We start from the raw sequence: 22,107 nt of genomic DNA, 5'->3' as shown, positions 1-22,107 counted from the left end.
TCCATTTTCTGCATAATATAAGCATAAACCTTGTTTTAACACTATTCTTCCTAATACAGTGGGTTCTAAACTTCTTAATTATAAATTATAAACTCCTATCAATAACAATGATAAAAATAAATAAATAAATATGATAAATAAATAATATATGGGAAGTCAAACAATATATATGCACTGCTGCATTAAAATTATGTATATTATAAAATATACCAAAATTAGAAAAATTCAAAAGGATGATATAAAGATGAACTAATATTTAATCTTAGAGATAATAAGAAAAGAGCCTATGGAGCTTATTAAGTAGAGAAGAAACATGATCAGACCTACGTTTTAGAAAAATCACTTTAGTCACTAAATGGAGGATGGCATAGAGTAGGGAAGGGGAAGGGAAGATTGAGGCAGAGGCCAATCAAGAGGCTTTGCAATGGTCCAAGCTAGAAGTAATGAGGGCCTGAACTAAGTTAGTATCTGTGTGAGTAACAAGAAAGGGGATGAATATAAGTGATGTGCAAGTTGGAAAAAAAAGAGTTACAAATAATTAGAAATATGAGGACCTGAGAATGGCAATGAGGTTGTGAACCTAGGTGATTAAAAGAATTGAAGTTTCTTGACAGAAATAGCAAAATTTGAAAGAAAGATGAATTTGGGAAAAAAGATAATGTGACAAGAATTGTGATATGGATCTTCACTGATCCATTCATGCTCATTCTGTGTCACTTATATTTCCACTGAAAATGAAAAGGGGATTTTTACTGAGTCGATCAGTCAATAAATATTTATTAAGCATGTACTATAAGGCACTGTACTAATCACTGGAGATGAAAAGAAAAGCCAAAGACATCTATATCCTTAAGGAATTCACAATCTAAGACAACAAATAAAAAGAAATTGAAAAGAAGTGGGAAGGAGAGAAAGATGAAATTTAAGAATATAGTGAGGTGAGAAATGAAGAGATGGCTGGTCTGGACACTCTCTTTAAATGGAGGATTTGGAGGAACTTTCTTGCCACTCTCTCCAATTAATGTCAGGGAGGTGGACCAGGTATAGGGTGTACTGACAAAGTATGAATCCAGGGCTGCTATCTTGCAAGAAAATGAGGTTCATGAGGAGCATGTTAAAGTTCATAGGAGTGCAGACAGGTGGAAAAGAAGATATGGGTAGCTTTCTTAAATGGAAGATACGGCCATTAATGAGTGTCCATTGTCACAGAGATCAGTTTTCTTACCAAAGCCCGCATGGTATCCTGCCACAGACCCTTGGGAATGTATGGCTTCCACTTTGGAGACAAGTCTGTATTCTCCAGGCTTGAATAATCATGATGGTTATTAATCATTCCATAAGCCAATGAATTTTTACCGAGCACTTGATTACTTGTGTTCAGAAATTTTTATTGGGAATAAAGTCATAAAGTATGTGTAGTTATGTAACTATACATAGGACCAAAGACAGTACTATGGTAAGTTAAGCATTTAATGAGTCCCTTTTATTATGATACATATACTTTATAGCCTCACCCAACCTGTAAATATCTGGAGACATATTTATTTTCTTTTTCTTTTTTTAATTAAAACTTTTTATTTTTCAAAACATATGCATGGACAATTCAACATTAGCCCTTGCAAAACCCTATGTTCCAATTTCCCCCCTTCCCCCATGTTCTCCCCTAGACAGCAAGTAGTCCAATATATGTTAAACATGGTAGAAATACACATATTTATTTTTTTAATTCACCCCATAATAATTCCTATAGAACTTACCTCGCAGAAAGAACTCAATAAATATTGGCTGACTTCTCTGATGGGAAGTTAAATCAATACTCATTTATTAAGCACACACTGGGTAGTACTAGGTGCATTCAAAGTACTAGGTATTATGTTTAAGTGCTGGAGATACAAAGAAAAACAAAAAGAAGTCCCTACTCTCAGGGAGCTCACAATCTAATGTGAGCAGAGAGAAGTAGGGATTGTATATTGTATGGATGCTTTCGATCCAAATGGTAGTTCTTGACCATCATTACCACTGTCATCACTATTACCACCACCATTACCATTGTAAGAAATATTTACTAAGGGTCAGTTGTAAGAGACACTGTCCTAGGATCTGAGGTTTAAGAAAATAAAAGATAGAGCTTGCTTTCTTCTCCATTCCCTCTGCTTGGAGAGCTTCCGACCCTCATAATCACCCAACCAGATCATTACAATAGCTTCCTCGTAATTCTTCTCATTTTCCATCGCCCATTCCATTCTCTCTTCACTAATTGATCTTCCATATTAATGCAAGACTAGTTTTCTTTATTCAGAGATGGAACTATCCCTCCATGACCAAAACTTTGTCTCAGGGTAGGAATTTTAGAGAGTACAACGATGTAACACCTTCCTTCACCACAACAGAAGAAGGTGAGCTCAGAAGTGGGGAAGGGGTTGGGGAGAGGGAGGAGATTGGAGTTCTTGGTGATAGTGACAGGGAGCCTGTTCATTTTTATCGCCCCTTTAAGTTATCCCCAAACTCCTCTGCCCCAGGGCTTCTCCTTTCTCCCATCCTTTTCAGGACACCCCCACATAATGGAGACATTATTCTTCAAGTAGTAATCCTGCTATGAATTCATGATCATATATTAGGAGGGAGTTTCACCAAGACCTTTCTGGTGGAGCAACAGTAGTTAACATTTATATAGTATTTATGATGTGCCAGGCACTGTGCCAAGCACTTTACAATAATTATCTCATTTAATCCTCACAACAGACCTGGGAGGTAGGTAGTATTATGATTGCCATTTATAAGTGAAGCAATGGAGGCAAATTAAGATTAAGTGACTTGCCCAGAATCACACAGGTAGCAGGTATCTGAGTTCAAATTTGAACTCAGGACCTCCTGACTCCAGTCCTGATTCTCTAATCATGACATTGAAAAATGAGTTGAACCAGATGGTCTCTAAGATCCTTTACAACTCTATCTCCTAAGTGACTATAGTAACTAATTTTCCCTGTCATTCAATTGCATTTATCTTAAATATTTCTTATATTATTTTTAAAGATAGATCTCTTTGTTTTTGTTCCTACCATCAGTTGTCCTGGGTATCAAATTTCCTAGTTAGGATTTTGCCCCTCTATATAGATAAAAGAAAGTGGCAATATTAATATTAAGGAATATTTTATTCCTTAATTTAAAAATTGTTTTTATTGTGAACTTAGCAATGATCTTAGAGGCCATGGAATGCCAGTCCAAGGATTTGGGTTAATAAGCAGTTTTTTGAGTAGAGTTTCCAGTGCAAGGAGTTGAATTATTGAATAGTATTTTGAGTAGAGTTTCCAGATCAATCTTGGAGCGAAGAATATGATAACTGGGTACAAGATGAATTTCAATCACATCTTATCCCTTCAGTACCACTCTATGTCTTTGCCTCAAGAGTTTGCTAATCAATGGACAAATCTATATTTGTTGGTGCTCTTCACTATACTAGTTATTTTGAGGAATAGGAGGAAAAATCCATTCTCTCAAGGAGTTTGCAGTCTAATTGGGGAGGGGTGAATTAGATTAATGAAATAACAGAAGATAATTGATGATGGAATATAATTAAGTGATAATTTGTACAGTGAAGAAAATTAGTGCCAGAGGAATTCAGAGAACACTGAGGTGATTGAGAACTAGTTTATGGAGGCTTCATGGAAAAGGCTGAGCTGAGCTTTGAAGTTAAGTGAAGGAAAACATAAGAGGGTTGGAGCTAATTCCAACAGACTTTGGAAAACGAATTTTTAAATTTTCAGTGTGAGCATTTATATTTTGGAAATTGGTACAGCTAGATGGAACAGTTGGGGCAGCTAGATAGAGCTGTGGATAGAGTCAGGATAGAGTTCAAATTTGACCTCCAGGCACTTAATACTTATTATTAGCCTTGTGATCCTGAGCAAGTTTCTTAAACCAATTGTCTTTCAAAAAGAATAACAACAAAAAAGCAAATTGTCAAAGGCCATAAATTAGAGCTTGCTTTATTATTTTGTTGATTATCAACAAAGTGACAGAAAAAATTGTGAATAGGGCAGGTTAAATTTAAAAGTGTGTCATGTGATTTTTGCAGAGCCTGCTATTAAAAATTTACCAGTATACTCCTGGGTGAGTGGTTACTGTTCCTCCTTAACTAATGACATCATGGCATGATGTCTTGGATTTAAGTGAGGCACTATGATAGGAAAGTATCCTTTCCATGTGAGATGTAAGCCCCTGACTTTCTTTCTAAGATTCTTCCAGACTGGCTCCTGCTCCTTAATCTTTTCTATCCATTCAATGACATGACTGAAATGCTCTGAAAGGGACACTTCCAAAAGCCAAGATTAATACTGTATTGATTCAGGCAAGTTCACACCTAGAGAATTTTGGACCAATTTGGACATGAATTCTTGAAAGCCTTAACACACCTACTTTAATCTCATTAGTGCAAACTGGACTGACAGGCACTCAAGAAATCCTTGGGGGGAGAAGGAGAGGCAACAAAGACAGTGTAAACTTAAAGGCCAATTTCCTTAGCACCTGGAGATGAGAAATCACAGTTGTCAGCCCTTCTTTTGAAAGACAGGGAGATTGTTGATAAGTCTGAACTGTACTCAAGAGGTGCTTACAAGGACTGTGCATTCCATTCCCTTCATGTGGGAGATGTGAGGAGGAGGGGAGAAGAAAGGGAGAGCATGGAGGAAAGTAGAAAAGGGAAGGAGAGGAAATGATCCTGAATTTGAACATCTTTATTCATATTCTGGCTCAGCTACTTCCTTACCTCCCTGCTTTTTTTTTTTTTTTAAATGAAAGTATCAGAGTTACCATCTCTTCTAGTTCTTGACCCTATGAGTTCCAAGGAAGGAGGGGAAGATTCATAGTAAGAAAAGAAGAATTATATCTCGTGGCTATCTACAACACAGAAGGAGAGGGATGGAATCAATTAATCAAACAACATTTATTAAGCATTTTTATGTGCCAGGTACTGTGCTAATTAGCGTTACTGAAAGAACTAGTGTATTTCTGATCCTTTTATTTATATTCCTCCCTATTTCCTCTCCATCCCGGATCACCCTCTTTAAGTCCCTGAACCCATCAATTATCACTTTCATTCGCAGAAAAGATCAGGAGCCCAGAATATTCACCAGTCATCCCTCCCAAAGAGAAAGTCAATATTGTCTATGTTATTCTCTCTCTTTCTTTAATTCAATAGGCGTGTATTGTTGTTTGTTCAGTCTTTTTCAGTCACATCTGACTCTTATGACCCCAGTTGGGGTTTTCTTGGCAAAGATACTGAAGTACCTTCTCCAGGTCATTTTACAAATGTGGAACTGAGGCAAAAGGTGTTCAAGATCAGACAGCTAATAAGCATGCATTAAGACCCTGGCGCACCTGGCACTATGAGGGGACATAAGAAGAAACAGACATAATCCCTATTCTGAAAGAGCTAAAATTTTATTTGGGGAGAGGAAGTAGATGTATGTGGCAATTAGGGAAGACTAAGGAAAGATTTTATGTAAGCAATCAATCAATCATCAAGTATTTATTAAGAGCCTACTGGGTGCCAGGCAATGTGCTCAACTCTGGGAATGCAAAGACAAATGAGAAATAACTTTTGTCTTCCAAGAGTTTATATTCTCTTGGAGAAAATAGCATGGATTATGCACATATAAGAAGATACAAAACATATAGAAAATAAATATGGATTAATGTGATGGATTAATGCATTTATTTATATTTATATGGAGTTATCCAAAGTGAAGAAAAGGGATGTAGTTTCCCAGGGAAGGCTTCTTGGAAGATGTGAATCCTCTTACGTGCCTTGAGAAAAATGTAGGATTTGAATTGAAAGAAAGATGTTGGGCAGCCATGACTGAAGAATGAGTATAAGATAAGGCTTGAAGAAATTATAGGAGGGTAAAAAACAACATGGGAGCTTGGAGAGTGTAGAATAGGGAAGTCAGTCTGCCTGGAGCCAAGGACTACTTTTAAGGAAGTTGTGAGAAACAGAGTTGGGAAGGTGAGGTCAATCCAAATGCTGAAGGGCCTTGAATGCCAGGCAAAGAGAAGACTTGAGCAATCACAGAATGTTGGATCCTGGAGACTTTGAGAAGATTTTTGGTACAATTTTTTTTCATTTCATAGGTAAGGAAACTGAAGCAAAGAGAGGTTAGGTAATTTTCAGAAGATGAGTCAAATTTATATTCTTTGAGAGGTCGTGGGGTCCAGGGAGGCTAAGTGGCAAAGTAGATAGAGCACAGAGTTGGGAGTCAGGAAGACCAATCTTCCTAAGTTCAAACCCAGCATCAAACACTCACTAGCTGTGTGATCTTGAATAAGTCATTTCACATTTTTCTGCCTCAATTTCTTTATAATAAAAATAATAATAATATTTCCCAGAGTTATTATGAGGATCAAATGATATAATAATTGCAAAACACTTAGCACAATGACTTGCATATAGCAAGTATATAAATGTCACTTATTATTATTATTGATAGATAGATGGGTAGATAGTTGTATAGATAGATGAATAGATGGATAGATAGTTAAATGATAGATTAATAGATGGATGGGAAGATAGATGATGGATAGATAAATAGATGAATAAGTATCTGGATAGATAGATTTTGCTCAACTATACTAAGTTCTGGAGATCAAATAAATGCAAGAAAGTCATTACATCAGTGAACCTCATTTTAATGAGAAATTGGAAGCATAATAATAGCTAGGTGGCACAATGAATAGAGTACTGGGACTGGAATTAGGAAGACCTGCATTCAAATTCAGTCTCAGATAGTGTTGGGCCTTGAGCTAGGAAGACAACATTCTGAGTTAAAATCTTGCCTCAGATACTTACTAGCTGTGTGACCCTTAGCAAGTCACTATTTGCCTCAGTTTCCTCATCTGTAAAAGGAGCTGGAGAAGGAAATGGTAAACCTCTCCAGTACCTTTGCCAAGAAAACACCAAATGGAGTCAGAAAGGGTCAGACAGGACTGGAAAATGACTAATAATAACTAGATTTATATAAAGATTTAAGGTTTTACAAATGCCCTCCATGTGTTGTCTCATTTATATCTTCACCACAATCCTGAAAGGTGGGGACTTTTTTTTTCACTTTCAGGGACATTGAGGCTGGAAAAAATTAGAGTGGTTATCTCAAAGTCATCCAACTGGCTTGTGTATGAAACAGAATTTGAACTCATCTCTAGCACACAGAGCTCTATCCATTGACTGCTTCAAAAAGGAGACTAGAAAACAGGACTGGGGAGGAGAAGAGGTGGATGGTGAGAAGGAGAACAAAAAGTTGAGTTACAAGTGAAGTAAAGCATGTCTGAGCCCTTTCCCAAAAGAGCAATCAGTCAGAAAGAGAAACCAATCAGGACAGAGATTTCTCCAGCGTGAGAAAGTGGCTGAAAAGGAAAAGAACAAGAAAAAAAGAAGTCAAGAGAGTTGAGTTATGAGTGTAATGGAGCATGGCTGGCTCCCCTCCTGAAATGAGTTTGGATAGGTAATATGAGGAAGAGGGAAGCATCAACAATCACTGCCAGTGTTTGGGCCCGAGGCAACGAAGGAAAGCTGATGCCCTTCTCTGTGAGGGCAAATTGGAAAGCTAGAACTTAATCCTAACCATGCCCTGACCAATGTGGCAGAAAGCAGTGGTTGTGGAGCTGAATCTTATCATTTCAACTTGAATAGGTTTCTTTAAGGGAAGCTGGATATTATGGAGGAATAATGATTATTTGGAAAGCTCCCTTTAACTTTGAGAAGTGCTGGCCACATCTCTTAGTTCATTTCATAACAAGAATCCTGAGGTAAAATGGATCATAGGAGCATATAATTTAGGGCTGGACAGGACCTTAGACATCACCTAGACCAGTTCCTCCATTTTATAGGTAACAAATCCAAGGCCCATTAAAGTTAAATGAACTGTGCAAAGTTACCCAGGTGGATGGAATTCCAGTCCAGGTTTTCTGACTTTAAATTCAGTCTTCCTTTCACTGTACCATATAAATAAGTCATAGAGAAGTTAATTAATTTACCCAACTTCCCACAACTTGTTTGTGGCAGAGCTTGGAGGTTTGTCTGTATTCTACTAATCAACAGAGTCTCCAAGGAATTCCTGGCTTTCAAGGGGCATTCAGACCATTTCTGTGCCGTAGCTTTTTCCTCTGTAGCCACCAGTCACCCACCCATCTGGTCACCCAATTTCCCAGGCTATCCCTTTGGGCAACTCTGGTGACTGGGTGGCCTATTACTTCCGTAACAGATTGGCTTAATTCTCATTTGATTCTTTGGTGATCTCATCAGCCATAGGTGCCAACGCAAACTAAATTTCTCTCTTCAAGTGAAGAGGGATGTTCCAGTAACATGGGATTGAGAACTCCAATGAGTTCCCAAATTGAGCCTCCCTGGCCCTGCTAGGTGGATTCAGGCACGTCACTGGCAGGAAGGACCAGCCCACAGCTTCTAGTGTGGCCAGGTTCCCCCACCTACTCACTCATCACAATCTTTTCAGTTAATTATTAAGCAGGAGGCCTCCAGAAAGTTAACATTAGGATAATTGGTTAGTGGGGGCCAAGGATTTGTAGCAGTGTTGCTCAAACAGGGTTGCCTGGAGATGTTACTGAATGCATATTTCCAAGCTAGGCTGGAAGAGGGAAGGAAGATGAGCATTCTTTCTAGTAAATATTAAAGTGTTTTGATAATTTTAACAGCTCCTTGACTTTTCTAACAGCAGACTTCTTGGTTTCAGGCCAGTTTTCTATCTCTATAGTGCTAACAATCTCAGGGGAAAGAAGAAACATGGATTTGGGATTGAATTCAGCCTTTTCTGTGACCTTCAGCAAGTCATCTGAAAGATGAAGGGATTGGACTAGAACAGAAGGGTCAAACATAGGAACAACAACACTTCAGATCAGATTAAAATGTAATTGGGAAATACTTTAAAAAATAAACAATTAATTAAACAAAATAAACATTTTTGTTGTGTCATTTTAGTCACATATGTCTCTTTGTGACCCCATTTGGTGTTTTCTTGGCAAAGATACTGGAATGGTTTGCTACTTCCTTCTCCTACTCTTTTTACATATGAAGAAACTGAGGCAAACAGGATTAAGTGACTTTTCCAGAGTCATACAGTGAGTCTTCCTTTTTCTAAGCAGCACTATCCATGTATCATCTAGCTTCCATTACAATAAAACATAGATAATGTTCATGTGTGGTTTTCCAAAGTCACTATGCAGCCTATAGGGATCCTTTGTAAGGGTTTAAATCCATTCTACATCCCATCCCCGCCTCCACCTCCAAATCTATTTGAGTTTGACACCACTGGACCAGAAGATCTCTAAAGCAAAACCTTTCCATTTTTACATCTAGAGATCCATGGAGAGCCACCTGCTAAGGGGAGTCAGGAAAACCACCAAATAAATTCAAAGAAAAGAAAGATAGCATTTGGAGTAAGTTTATAGCTCATAAATCAACACCTCATACAGTCTGTTGAAGAGTCAGCAGAGGATTTAATATGGAAGAAAAAGAAAGGTCAGCCAAAGAGTCAGATTGGAGTTTTCTCAGTCATTTGAGAAAGGTTTACTGCATGCTGGCTTTATCTTCAGCATTGATCAGGTAGGAAGAAGTGGAAAAAAAAAAGTTAAATGCTAGCTGGGGAGACCAAGTCTACATATATGCAAAGAGGATTCAAACATAAGGCAGCATATATCAAGTATGAAATATGTAGGAAATAAATCCACATAAATCATCAGCATTTTTATATATTATCAACAAAGTCCAGTAGCAAGAGATAGAAAGAGAAATTCCATTCACAATAACTGTTAATAGTATAAAATATTTGGGAATCTATCTGCCAAGAGAAAGTCAGGAACTATATGAACACAATTACAAAACATTTTCCACACAAATAAAGCCAGATTTAATCGGTTGGAAAAAATATCAAGTGCTCATCAAGAGGCTGAGTTAATATAATAAAAATGAAAATTCTACCAAATGAGTTGTATGTAAAATAAAAATTATAGGATCAATCACTGTGGGTTGGTATTGTTAGGACCAGGTTCATGGAAGTCAGACAAACTGGATTTAAAGGATAGGGTTTGGGTTTATCAGGTGAATCTTATCTGTTGAAAACTAAACAAGAAGCTCAATTGACTTTATGGAACATAGGATTTAGATGGGATTTAGAGCTGGAATAGACTTTTGGGGGCAACTTCTTTATCATCTGTTTCCAAATGACAACCATTGGGACAGTGATTTGAGGCATTCTATTGTCTTGGAAAGAAATTGACTTAAAGGTCAGAATTCCAGTTCTAATACTAATCAGTTGTGTGATCTTAAGTAAGACATGGAACTGTGATGTTTCAGTTTCCTTGTTTATAAAATGAAGCAATGGAATTGAACAAATTGTACGGTCATTCAATAATTTTATGATATCTAATTATCAGTCATCCCAGAATGTAGACATAATGCCAGCTGGGGCCTCATTGCACACATACATACACACACATACACATACACACATGATACATATATGTATACACACATATATTTCCATAAAATGAGAGAATTCTTGTAAAGTGTTTAACACAGTGCCTGGTATATAGTTAAGTGGCCATTATAATAATGACATACACATACACCTATACATATACAGAGAAAAGTAACAGTCATTTTGGACCTTGCTCAGATTTTATACAAGCCACATTTGGAGGCGGGGGAAGGCAAATATTTGGATTAATATGGCATTTCAGAACCTATCCCTTTTTAAAAACAAACTGCTTTACATAATCATCACAGCCTTGTAATGGGAAGCTTAGGAGGACTAAGAAAAAGAGAAAACAATCATTTCAAAATAAAAACAAGGCAGGGATATAGGGTGCCGTCACTGGATTAGATAACATTTTCCATTTTTTTTGCTGTTCACCGCATAGGGAACAAAAACAAGATATTTTTTTTCCCCTTCTAAATAACACACACATTGTCTTTCTACCTGGCCTTTAATCTGGGCTCCATGCCCACTCAGTGGATAAAATCTTTCAGGAACTTTTACAATGTCACATACTTATGCAAATAGACCGCATGTTTATAGCAACAGACACTACAACAGCGCCCGGAGGTTGCAATTAGTGAAAAGGAGCCAGGCAACTGAACAGTTGTGTGTGTGTGTGTGTGTGCGGGCACTGGGGGGCAGACAGGGGGGCACCTAGGGGGAAAGCTATCTGCCTGTGACCACTGATGTGGTGGTTGTCCAGGAGGATTGGACTAGTCAGAGACAGGGCTCCTTGCTGAAAACCTGTGGCTCATTTGTTGTGCCTTCCTGGTCGTGTGTGCTCATGTGTGTGCTCAGTGTCTTTGGATATGGGTTTTTTCATCTGTACTACGGGAGGAGCACCTCTGTCCAATTTCATAGGCTGGCCCATAGGCTCCAGGTAATAGAACCCTGGATTTAGGAGTGCAGATTCAAAATGAGACTGACTTCCCAACCTCATTCCTGACATCTCTTTGCTCAGGTCTCTGTTGTTAAATGATGTAGGGACTACCAAGTGTCTTTGGTGCTGATCACCTCCAAGAAGGGCTAAGTTGTGCCTGTGGGAGTCACTGGAATAGAGGCGAGAAGAGTGGGGAAGGAAGGGAGGAAGGAAAGAGGAAAGGAAGGAAGGAAGGAAGGAAGGAAGGAAGGAAGGAAGGAAGGAAGGAAGGAAGGAAGGAAGTTCCTTGAGGTCAGGAAATAGATCTTATTTGTACCCTTTAGCTTGGAAATACCACAAGTTTAGGGCCATCCAGGTGATACAGTGGAAGGGAGGGAGGAAAAGAGGGAAGGAGGGAGGAAGAAAGGAAGGGAGAAAGGAAGGAAGAAAGGAAAGAAGGAGGAAAGGAAAGAAGGAAGGAAGGAAGGAAGGAAGGAAGGAAGGAAGGAAGGAAGGAAGGAAGGAAGGAAGGAAGGAAGGAAGGGAGAGAAGAAGGGAATGGGAAGTGAGGAAAGGAAGGAAGGGAAGGAGGGAGAGAGGAAGGGAGGGAAAGAGGAAAGAAGTTAAGAAAGGAAGAAAAGGAAGGAGGGAAGAAGGAAAGGGGAAGGGAGAAAGGGAGGGAGGGAGAAAAGAATAAAGAAGGAAGAAGTCATAATTTGCATTTAACTCTTAAACATCATTTAAAGAAATGATCATTTAATTGGCTCTTTTATGAACTCATAATCGCGTGACTTTCTCCTCTCTTTTATCTACTTCAGTGGCCCTCTGTCTCTGATCCTGAGTACAGAAGTAAGTTTGGGCAGGAATGCAGGGCCTTGAGGTGGCTGCTCTCTGTCTTCAGGGCTCTGGTAACCCATCCAATGCCCCATGACTTCATTGGAGAAGGCTGCTGAAGTCAGCATGTTCCCTTTCCAACCCTTTGGGACAAGGAACAATCCCAACAGCCTGTAAATGATGCAAGTAGAAATACCCCACCCACCTGCTCTATTTAGCTTGGATGAAAAATGTACGCTGTGGTGACAATTTAAAGTGCCTGGGTAGAGACAGTACCCAATAACCACTTTTACATAGCCTTACTTGTTGATGAATTATGAGACTATACACAGAATTGTATGAGCTGATAGTTGTCTTTTGTATATTTTTTGGTTTTATTTTGGGTTGGGAGGGAAAAGGAAAGGGCGAGTTCTGTATATGACTTACTCTTAATATTGAACTATATTAGGACACTCATCCCAGCTATAGGGCAAGGAGCAGATACAGCAAAGCTTCATAACTGGTTGGTAGAGCTCATTTTGGACTAAGTGGGTGTCCATTAGTCAAAACCAAGCTTTTCTAAGCTTAAATGCTAAGAGTCTAGGAAAACTCAATGGAGAAAAACATCTCTGGATCTCAGAGGCTCTTCTCACCTGTTTCAATGGACTTGTTCCTTTGTTTTCACAAGACTAATATAATCAAACGTAAAAGGTTTTGAATGCTTTCTCCACCCTGTGCTCATTCCCACCTCTCATCCCTCATCATTCCTCTCTTTTCTCTAATATTAACCTACATATCATATCCACTATTACGTTTTCCCTGCTTCTAACTCTTCCCATCAGTATTGGCCTTTTTCTCACGGCCTCATTTAGCAATAAATTTGCACCACTCTAATATATGCACATATTGTTTTTCATTTTATGTGTTTATTTTCATTTACATGTGGAATGATGTCATATTTACATACTAAACTAAGAGATCCATGAGGACAAGAATTTTGTCTTCTCTTAACTTTCTATCTATTCCAGAGTATACAACAATGAATGTTATGCTCAGAAGTACTGGATCTACCTTCCCACACTGCTGGGCCCCTATTCTTGTGACCTAGGGAAGCCCACCCCAGAAAGATGAATGTATGTATCTTATACATTTGACAGATTACACAGACCTTAGGTTAGTTAGACATCTCCTGTGTAGAATTGCTTATACCCATTTTTCTGTTGTTTTATTGGGGAATAAATAACATGCTATTTGAATTTATATTATGACACCCTATGCTGAAAAGTGGTATTTGGCCCAGGTGCTCAAATTCCTAGTTATGGATCTGAATAGTACAATTATATCCATTTTAGGTGATAAGTTCCTTGAGGTCAGGAAATAGATCTTATTTGTACCCTTTAGCTTGGAAATACCACAAGTTTAGGGCCATCCAGGTGATACAGTGGAAAGCACACTGGGCTTGGAATCAAGAATATTCACTTTCATAAGTTCACATTGGCCTCAGACACTAGCTGTATGACCCTGGTCAAATCATTTCACCCTGTTTGCCTCAGTTTCCTCATCTGCAAATTTTGCTGAAGAAGGAAATGACAAACCACTCCAGAAAAATGGGTCATGAGGAATTAGACACAACTGAAGAGGCTGAATTGCACTTTTAATGTGTGTGTTGAGCGAGTGAATGAGTGAACGGTGTATCAAAAGGAATAGAGAATGTGGTACTCCTATCCCTTTCACAAAGAACTTGGGCAAAACCTAGGAGTATATCTGTGATGCTTGTTCAAATGATAAAGATGAGGTAGAGAATTTTAAATGAAACAGAGTTAGAATGTAAAGAGAGAGAATGGAAAAATTGGAACTGACCTCCTGACATCTTCCCTTCATCATCTGTCCTGAATGGATGGGGATCAGGGTATGCTTGAGAGTCACTCCTTAAATGTTCAGTGTGAGTATCTACACTGAAGAAATTGGCAGTTGCTAACATTGAGAGCTGAATTTATTGTTGCTTGTCTAGATTCAAAAAATTATTAGTGATGCAGATTAAACTTAAGCCCCATTGTAAAACTTTGACCAACACATTCTTGCATTGTCTCTATAACACTGCTAGAGCTCAACTGGAAAAGAGTAGAGCCTTTAGGAAATGAATTAATCACCATACTCAATGCCTAGCTTAGATTAATGATGATGATGATGATGATAATAATAATAATAATTAGCATTTATGTATCAAACCACTTTAAGGTTTGCAAAATGCTTTATATTCATTACTTCTCATTTTAACCCCTAACATTTCTAATTCTGATATCCATGCTGCTAGAGATATGACCACCTGACATTAAAGTTTAGAGACACAATTAAATCCATGCATTGGGTGATAAGATGAAGGGAGCTGGAGAGCAAAGAGAAGTAATGTGAATGTCTAGAAACAAAGTCAATACACTGTTCAATCTGTGTTCATTGCAGGAGGACCCCTCCAGGATTCTCAACTTCCTACATCACCACAGAATGAAGATAATCCACCATGATGGTTTAGGAGTGAAAATCCCTTGCCTGCTTCTAGCTTGGACCAGTGAGGAACTTGACTGGTAGGATTTCCTTCTGTGTACCACTTACAGTCCCATTGTTTCTGGGACTGAAGGAGGTATAGGCTGAGACTACACAGATCCATTGGGTATCAGTCTGCTCAGACTGATTTCCAGCACCTTGAAAAATCTTTATACAAGATGTCCTTGTAAGTGATCTTTAATGAAATATATCAGCTAGGAGACAAATGGGAAGGACTTATGGAGCGGAAGCAAATCAGTCATGAGATTTGATGGGAAAATGCAGGTATACCCACTAGACCCAGGTAAGACCATAATATCCATAAAGTGGCAAAATCAAGGTATAACATAAGTGACATCCGGCTGGATGAGGTTTGAGAAAGGACAAGGAATTTGGCAGATACTCTAGAGCACCCTAAAGTGGTGCACAATTAAAGAACAAAGAGGTAATCAATGCGGGGTGAAGAATATTTTTGGCCCAGTATTGAAGTGAATGGTATTGTGTCATAATGTCAGCAGCTGTTGTATTTGGAATCAGAAGGCTGGAGGTTAGAGCCTACTTCTGCTATTTATTACCAGTGTGACTTCCAATATGTTCATTTCATTTCTGGACCTCACTTCATCTGAGAAATGGGGACAAAAATACTCACATGATCTATCTCACACTATTGTAAGGTGCTGTCAATTTTAAAGTGTTGCATCAATGCAAATTACTGTGATTATTATCTGTGCCCTGGCTAATTAAGTCTATTCAGTTTCCTAGGCTACAATCTCCTCATTTATAAAAGGACATTGGGGATAGATGATCTTTAAAGTCCTTTCCATTTTAAAGTCTTATCCTGTAATGGATAGCAATTGTTAATGACTTTCTAAGTAAGGAGATCATCACTGTCAAAGATGCTGAGAGCAATGAGCCAAATGGGCACAAAAGACCTTGAATAGGCAGCCTGACTAGGACAGAGCAGTACAGTAAAGGAAGAGCTTACATAGACATGGGAAGGGATGGAGGATAGCCTGCTTTGTCTTGGAGGGTGAACACTTTACCTATGACATAAATCGTCAAGATGGAAATATTCAAAATCTTGAGTAGAGGAATTATGTAATGGAAAAAGCGACCCTAACAGGTATGAGCAGGATGGACAGGAATATGACTAGAATTAGGGTCAACAACCTTTCAAAAGTAGGATACCAGTTCTGCTCTTGACACTGCCTCTATCATGGATAGAGAGACAGTGACATCCTGAAATGCTAGGGAGAAGATGTGATAGCAGCAGTTAGTCCACGTATCACTGTTGTTTGGTTTGGTAACTATCATTGAGACTCCTGGCACAGTAGAAGAGAATGTGAGCTCCTGAGGCCAGGGTCTTTTTCATTTTTGTCTTTGCATCTCTAGCATTGAGAAATAGGTATTTAATAAGTACTTGTTAAATAAATGCTTCCCAGAATACAGGCGGTTAAGTGGTTCAGTGTGTAGAGTGCTGGACCAGGAATTGGGAATACCTGAATTCAAATACAGCCTCAGAATCTCACTAGGTATGTCTCTGGAGGCAAATCACTTACCTTTCTTTACTTCCATTTCCTCTGCTGTAAAATGGGGAAGAACAGAACCTATTCTACAGGGTTGTTGTGAGGGCCAAATGAGATGGTATTTGCAAAAAGCACTTAGCACTATTTCTGGCACACAAGAGGCACTCTATAAATGCATATTGTCTTTTCCCCCCTACCTTTTGAATGGTTGGATGGACCAAATCCAAGTTTTGAAGACAAAGGAAATCTTTGCATATAGTATAGTTAGGCTGGATGTAGGAGATAAATTCACAGGAATTGTTGACTCATTCAAAATGGGAGAGACAAAGAGAAATAACTGATCCCCAAAACCCTTCTGGCAGTTGTCTAGAGACAAATTCTGCTTGGAATATTTGTTTTTGTGAAGATTAAAATGAGGAAAAGAGTTTTTTCTGGGTGGGGTAGAGAGAGGGTTCCAACATAGCTTCCACATCTTGGCAAGGGGCATGCCCCTGAAATGTCATGCCATCTAGTCATACTCACTGGAAAGAAACTAAGAAGTTCTCTAAGAGAGGGATAATTCTTTTGCATGGGAGCAGTACCCTAATAGTTTAGCAATCATGGGTGGTCTGAAGAAGACTAACTATACTAGGCCTGTACTATATTATAAAGCAGCAATCATCAAAATCATTTGGTACTGGCTAAGTAGAGTAATCAATCAATGAAATAGGTTAAGTTGACAGGACAAAATAATCAATGAGTATAGTAATCTAGTATCTGACAAACCCAAAGACCCCAGCTTTTGGGATAAGAACTCCCTATTTGATAAAAACTGCTGGGAAAATTGGAAATTAGTATGGCAGAAACTAAGCATTGACCCATATCTAACACCCTCTACCAAGAAAAGATCAAAATGAGTTGATGAGTTAGACATAAAGAGTGATATTATAAGCAAATTAGAAGAACAAAGGATAGTTTACCTCTTAGATCTGTGGAGAAGGAAGGAATTTATGGACAAAGAAGAACTTGAGTACATTATTGAATGCAAAATGGGTAATTTTGATTATATTAAGTTTAAAAAAATTTTGTACAAACAAAAACAATGCAGACAAGATTAGAAAGGAAGCAATAAACTGGGGGAAAATTTTACATTCAAGGGTACTGATAAAGGCCTCATTTCTAAAATATATAGAGAGTTGACTCAGATTTATAAGAATTCAAGCCATTCTCCAATTGCTAAATGGTCAAAGTATATGAACAGACAATTTTCAGATAAAGAAATTGAAACCATTTCTAGATGTATGAAAAGGTTCACTAAATCCCTATTGATGAGAAAAATGAAAATTAAGACAACTCTGAGATACCACTACCACCTCTTAGATTGGCTAAAATGACAGGAAAAGATAATGACAAATGTTGGGATGTGGGAAAACTGGGACACTGATGCATTGCTGGTGGAGTTGTGAACTGATTCAACCATTCTGGAGAGCAATTTGAAACTATACTCAAAGGGTTATCAGATTATGCATGTCCTTTGATCCAGCAGTGTTTCTACTGGGCTTGTATCTGAAAGATATCATAAAGGAAGGAAAAGGGACCCACCTGTGCAAAATGTTTAGGGCAGCCCTTTTATGGTGGCAAGAAATTGGAAACTGAGTGGATGCCCATCAGTTGGAGAATGGCTGAGTAAATTGTGGTATATGAATGTTATGGAGTATTATTGTTCTATAATAAACGACCAGAAGGATGATTTCTAAGAGGCCTGGAAAGACTTATATGAACTGATGTTAAGTGAAGTGAGCAGAACTAGAAGATCATTATGTATGGCAACAGCAAGATCATATGATGATCAATTCTGATGGACGTGGCTCTCATCAACAATGAAGTGGTTCAGACTAGTTCCAATGGTCTTTTGATGAAGAAAGCCATTTGCACCCAGAAAGAGGACAGTGGGAATTGAATGTGGACCACAACATAGTATTTTCACTCTTTGTTGTTGTTTTCTTTCTCATTTTTTTCTTTTTGATCTAATTGTTCTTGTGCAGCATGATATTTGTGGAAATATGTATAGAGGAATTACACACGTTTAATATATATTAGATCATTTGCCAACTCAGGGAGGGAAAAGGGAAAAGGAAGGAAAAAATTAGGACACAGGGTTTTGTAGGGGTGAATGTCAAAAATTATATATGTATATATTTTGAAAAAATAAATAAAAAACTTTAATTAAATTTTTAAAAAAGAGTGTAGGCTGATCTAAATTAATGTTGATTATGAGACAATAGCTATCCTCTTTCCAATGTTATTATACCAAAAATATGCCGTATAAAATAGATGGCATTTCTTTTATGTAGTATCATTACTAAAAGTTAGTACCATTCCCCTTATTCAAACTAGAGAAGCAATCTTGAAATTGCAAGTGGAAGTAAATGGAGGGAGGGATCTACAACCCATAGAACAGAGATTCAGAACTGAAAGGGCCCAAAAAGGTCATGCAAATCTCTTTTGTAGGTCCAGTGAGGTAAGGTAATTTGTCCAAGCTCATTGCTAGTAAATAGCAGAACCAACATGCAAACTAATGCCCTCTAATTCTAAATCTAGAGCTTTTTTTCACAATACACACACCCCTTTTGTTCTGCTAAAAGCAAGCTGATTTTGAGTCCTTTTCAAACCAACAACCTATGGGAATAGTAGCAGTGCTCACTCAATGAAGAATGTGTCAGTGAATGAGTAACAGTCTGTTGTTTTAAGATTTAGTAAAGCATAAAGAGCTCTCTAAGCCCTTAATTATTGTTATTCAGTTCAGGGATGCACCTGGAAGTTCAGATGTTTCCAGGTAATCTTGTGTCTGAGAAACGAGAGCTACTAGAAAACAGGTTACTCCATTAGAATTGGCAATAGACTCTTCAGGTGTCTGGCAACTCTTGCTACTCAAATGGGTAAGGGAGATCAGTAAAACTGAACTCAGGGCTAGGAAATTGAAGAGTATTGCCCCATTATGGATGCCTAGATCTTCACTGGCAGAGTGCCTCCAACCCATTAGTCCTTTCATAATATCTATTTTTGCACCAGTGTTTCTGGAGCAAAAGCAGATGTCTCAGGTTCTTGGAACCTCAGGACCTTGTGATTATTTAGCTGTGCGAGGGAAGAATAATTCTGGTGTTCTTCAGGATTTCTTTGTCCTCTTTCACTGACTATCTGAGCTGCCCACTAACATCTCATCAGCTAGAAATAATAATAATCAACAATTAAAATCCTTGCTGGCTCACCTGATGTTGAGTGCTAGCTCAGCCAACCAGTGGCATTGATAGAAAGGGAAAGGGAGTGACTGGGGCAGGGGAGGTAGGGGGAGCAAGAGACAGAGAGAGAAGGAATAGTCTTCAATAATAGTAAGTTTTACATTTTTCCTCATTCCATAACTCTTTCAAGGGTTCCATTAGTAGAAGATTTCTGCGTACAGCACTGGAAAATAACCATTTTCCTCTTTCAACAGTATTGGGTTGTGGGCAACATTGTGCTAAATATTATGGAGGTTACAAAGAAATAGAAGATCCAGACACTTCAGTGCATTGTTTCAGAGTAGCCTAAAGGGACCTTCTAGCTTGACCAAGCAAGAAAAGAAAACCAAACTTTCTTTGACAGCTCATAAATCTCCAAAGTTGAGTTTAGTTTTAGGTGAAGGATTCATCATGATGCCGGTGCCAAAACCACGTTGCCACATCTTGTTGCTGTCCATGCTTGACAGAACTTCAGTTTACACTTACCCAGAGAAAGAAGTTTCATTGCCAGAGCCCCAGAGAAAGACCCAACAGGATATTGCCTAGCCAGGGTAAGTTGTTTTTCTGATGACATAACTACAATATGTTTGGTAGTGTCATGGAAAGTCCAAACAAAAGAGGTTTTCCCATCAACATAGGTTCTTTGTATGCTCCTATTACATATGTATTCTTCTGAAAATGGTATTGACCCCTCATGAGTTTCCTAAGTGAAATCCACACCATTAGAAAAGAAATTGAATACAAACTCTCTGAGAGTATTGAAGAACCATTTAATTCTGTCTTTGTATCTTTGTACACACAGTAGGCACTTATTAAAAGCTTATTGATTGATTCTAACCAACTTAAAGTGGATTTTTAAAAAGTCTTTTACCCATACTATGACTTGCAGAAAGACATGAAGCCCATTCAATTAGTCCAGTGATATTTGTCTTTTGGACAAGTCCTGAAGATAGTAAACTGGGCCTGGAATTGAGTAACAGGATAAGATTTGCCTGAATTGCATTTAGGAAATCATATATAGCTTTAAATATTTTAAGTCATGTGCAAATGCAAAATCCTATTTCTTTTTAATGCAAACATTCTCTCATTTATATCATAAAGCTATGAATTTGGAGTATCATATCTCAAAGGAATCTAAATTAAAATAACTCAAAGGGATTGCATGACTGGCAAGATGAACAAGGAATACCTTTTTTATCCCTCAGCAATCCAAAAACCTAAAAAAAAAAAAAAAAGATATGAACCAGATTTATAGGAATTCATAAGGTAAGAAGAAAAAAGAAAACACTATATGAATAAAAATTTCGTGAAATCACTTAAACCCCGAGAAATCCCACTCTGCATGCCTAAACTCCAACCTACACCTGGTGGGGTTTGGTGGGTCCAAGCAAACTCTGAGGTCTGTGATTCAAGTGCTAACAATATCCTCCATGAGAATGACTAAGCATCTTCTTAACCCAAGAAGAGCAGCAGACTCTGATTCTGCTTAGTTGATCAAGTGATTAGAAGAGTCTGGAGGCATAAAATTTGGGCAACATAGAGTTAGCTGGAGGCACAAGAGAACTGGAAAAACAGCTTGGAATACTATATTATGAAGCAAAATTACTTAATGAAAAAGAGAAACCTATTTATTCTTGAGAGGTCACAGAACAATAGCAAGAAAATGAAGAATGATTCAAAAGAAAGAAAATTGAGTTAAAAATCAGAAAGAAATTAGCCTAGATATAAATCAGAGCTTTCAAAGTACTTCAAAAACTTATTAACATTTCTTCAATAATTCATGGCCAATGCTAAAGACCTCATGGGGCAAATATTTTGAACTAAGAACTTTGGGATTTATAGTATAGGCTTCTCTTTTTAGGAACAAGCTTTAATGTGATTTAAAATTGAAGGGCTAGATGACATGTCTGTGACAACTTTGAACTGTTCTAGAGAAGCTGTAGTGGAGAGTAGAAAGGAGACTTCTGATTTCCCTCCGCAGCAGATGAGAATAGAAGCAGCAGCAATGGTAGCTGCCCATTCACCATAAGCACAAAGAGGAGAAATAGTGAAAAAGCAGCTGAGAGGAGACCACTTAACAAAGGATTGACATGATGCTGCTGAAAGCAACTGAGTTCAGTTTATCTGGCTGGCCAGAAGCTTTATCCATCATACCAGGAGGCACATACTAAGTATTTAATGAACAGTCCTCCAGCCATAAAATCATTAGTCCAGTTATTTACCTTTCACTTTCATGTTCCTCTCTCTACCTTTTAGAAGGAGATTTAACCACAATGGTTTCTATTTTTCTTTTAGCAATTTTCTTATGGTTTCAGTGATATTAAGTTTGATTTGTCTATGTTAAAATATGAACATGTTTTCTGTGTGTCTCTGTTGGTCTAATAAGTGAGGGAAGCAGGCAGCACTAAGGAGGTTTTATCTTGCAAATTATATTAACTAGGTCTTCCAACAGCATAATGGTTTAGGAGTCATTGAGGGGCAGAACAAGCTTAAATTAATTTTGTTTTGCTTTTACTGACAACTAATAGATCTCATAACAAATGGAGAATCTTAAATGGAGTGCAGCA

This window comes from Sarcophilus harrisii, chromosome 3, assembly GCF_902635505.1.
Source record: "Sarcophilus harrisii chromosome 3, mSarHar1.11, whole genome shotgun sequence".
Taxonomy (NCBI): Eukaryota; Metazoa; Chordata; class Mammalia; order Dasyuromorphia; family Dasyuridae; genus Sarcophilus; species Sarcophilus harrisii.
The sequence above is the reverse complement of the archived record's forward strand: the minus strand, read 5'-3'. Positions refer to the sequence as shown.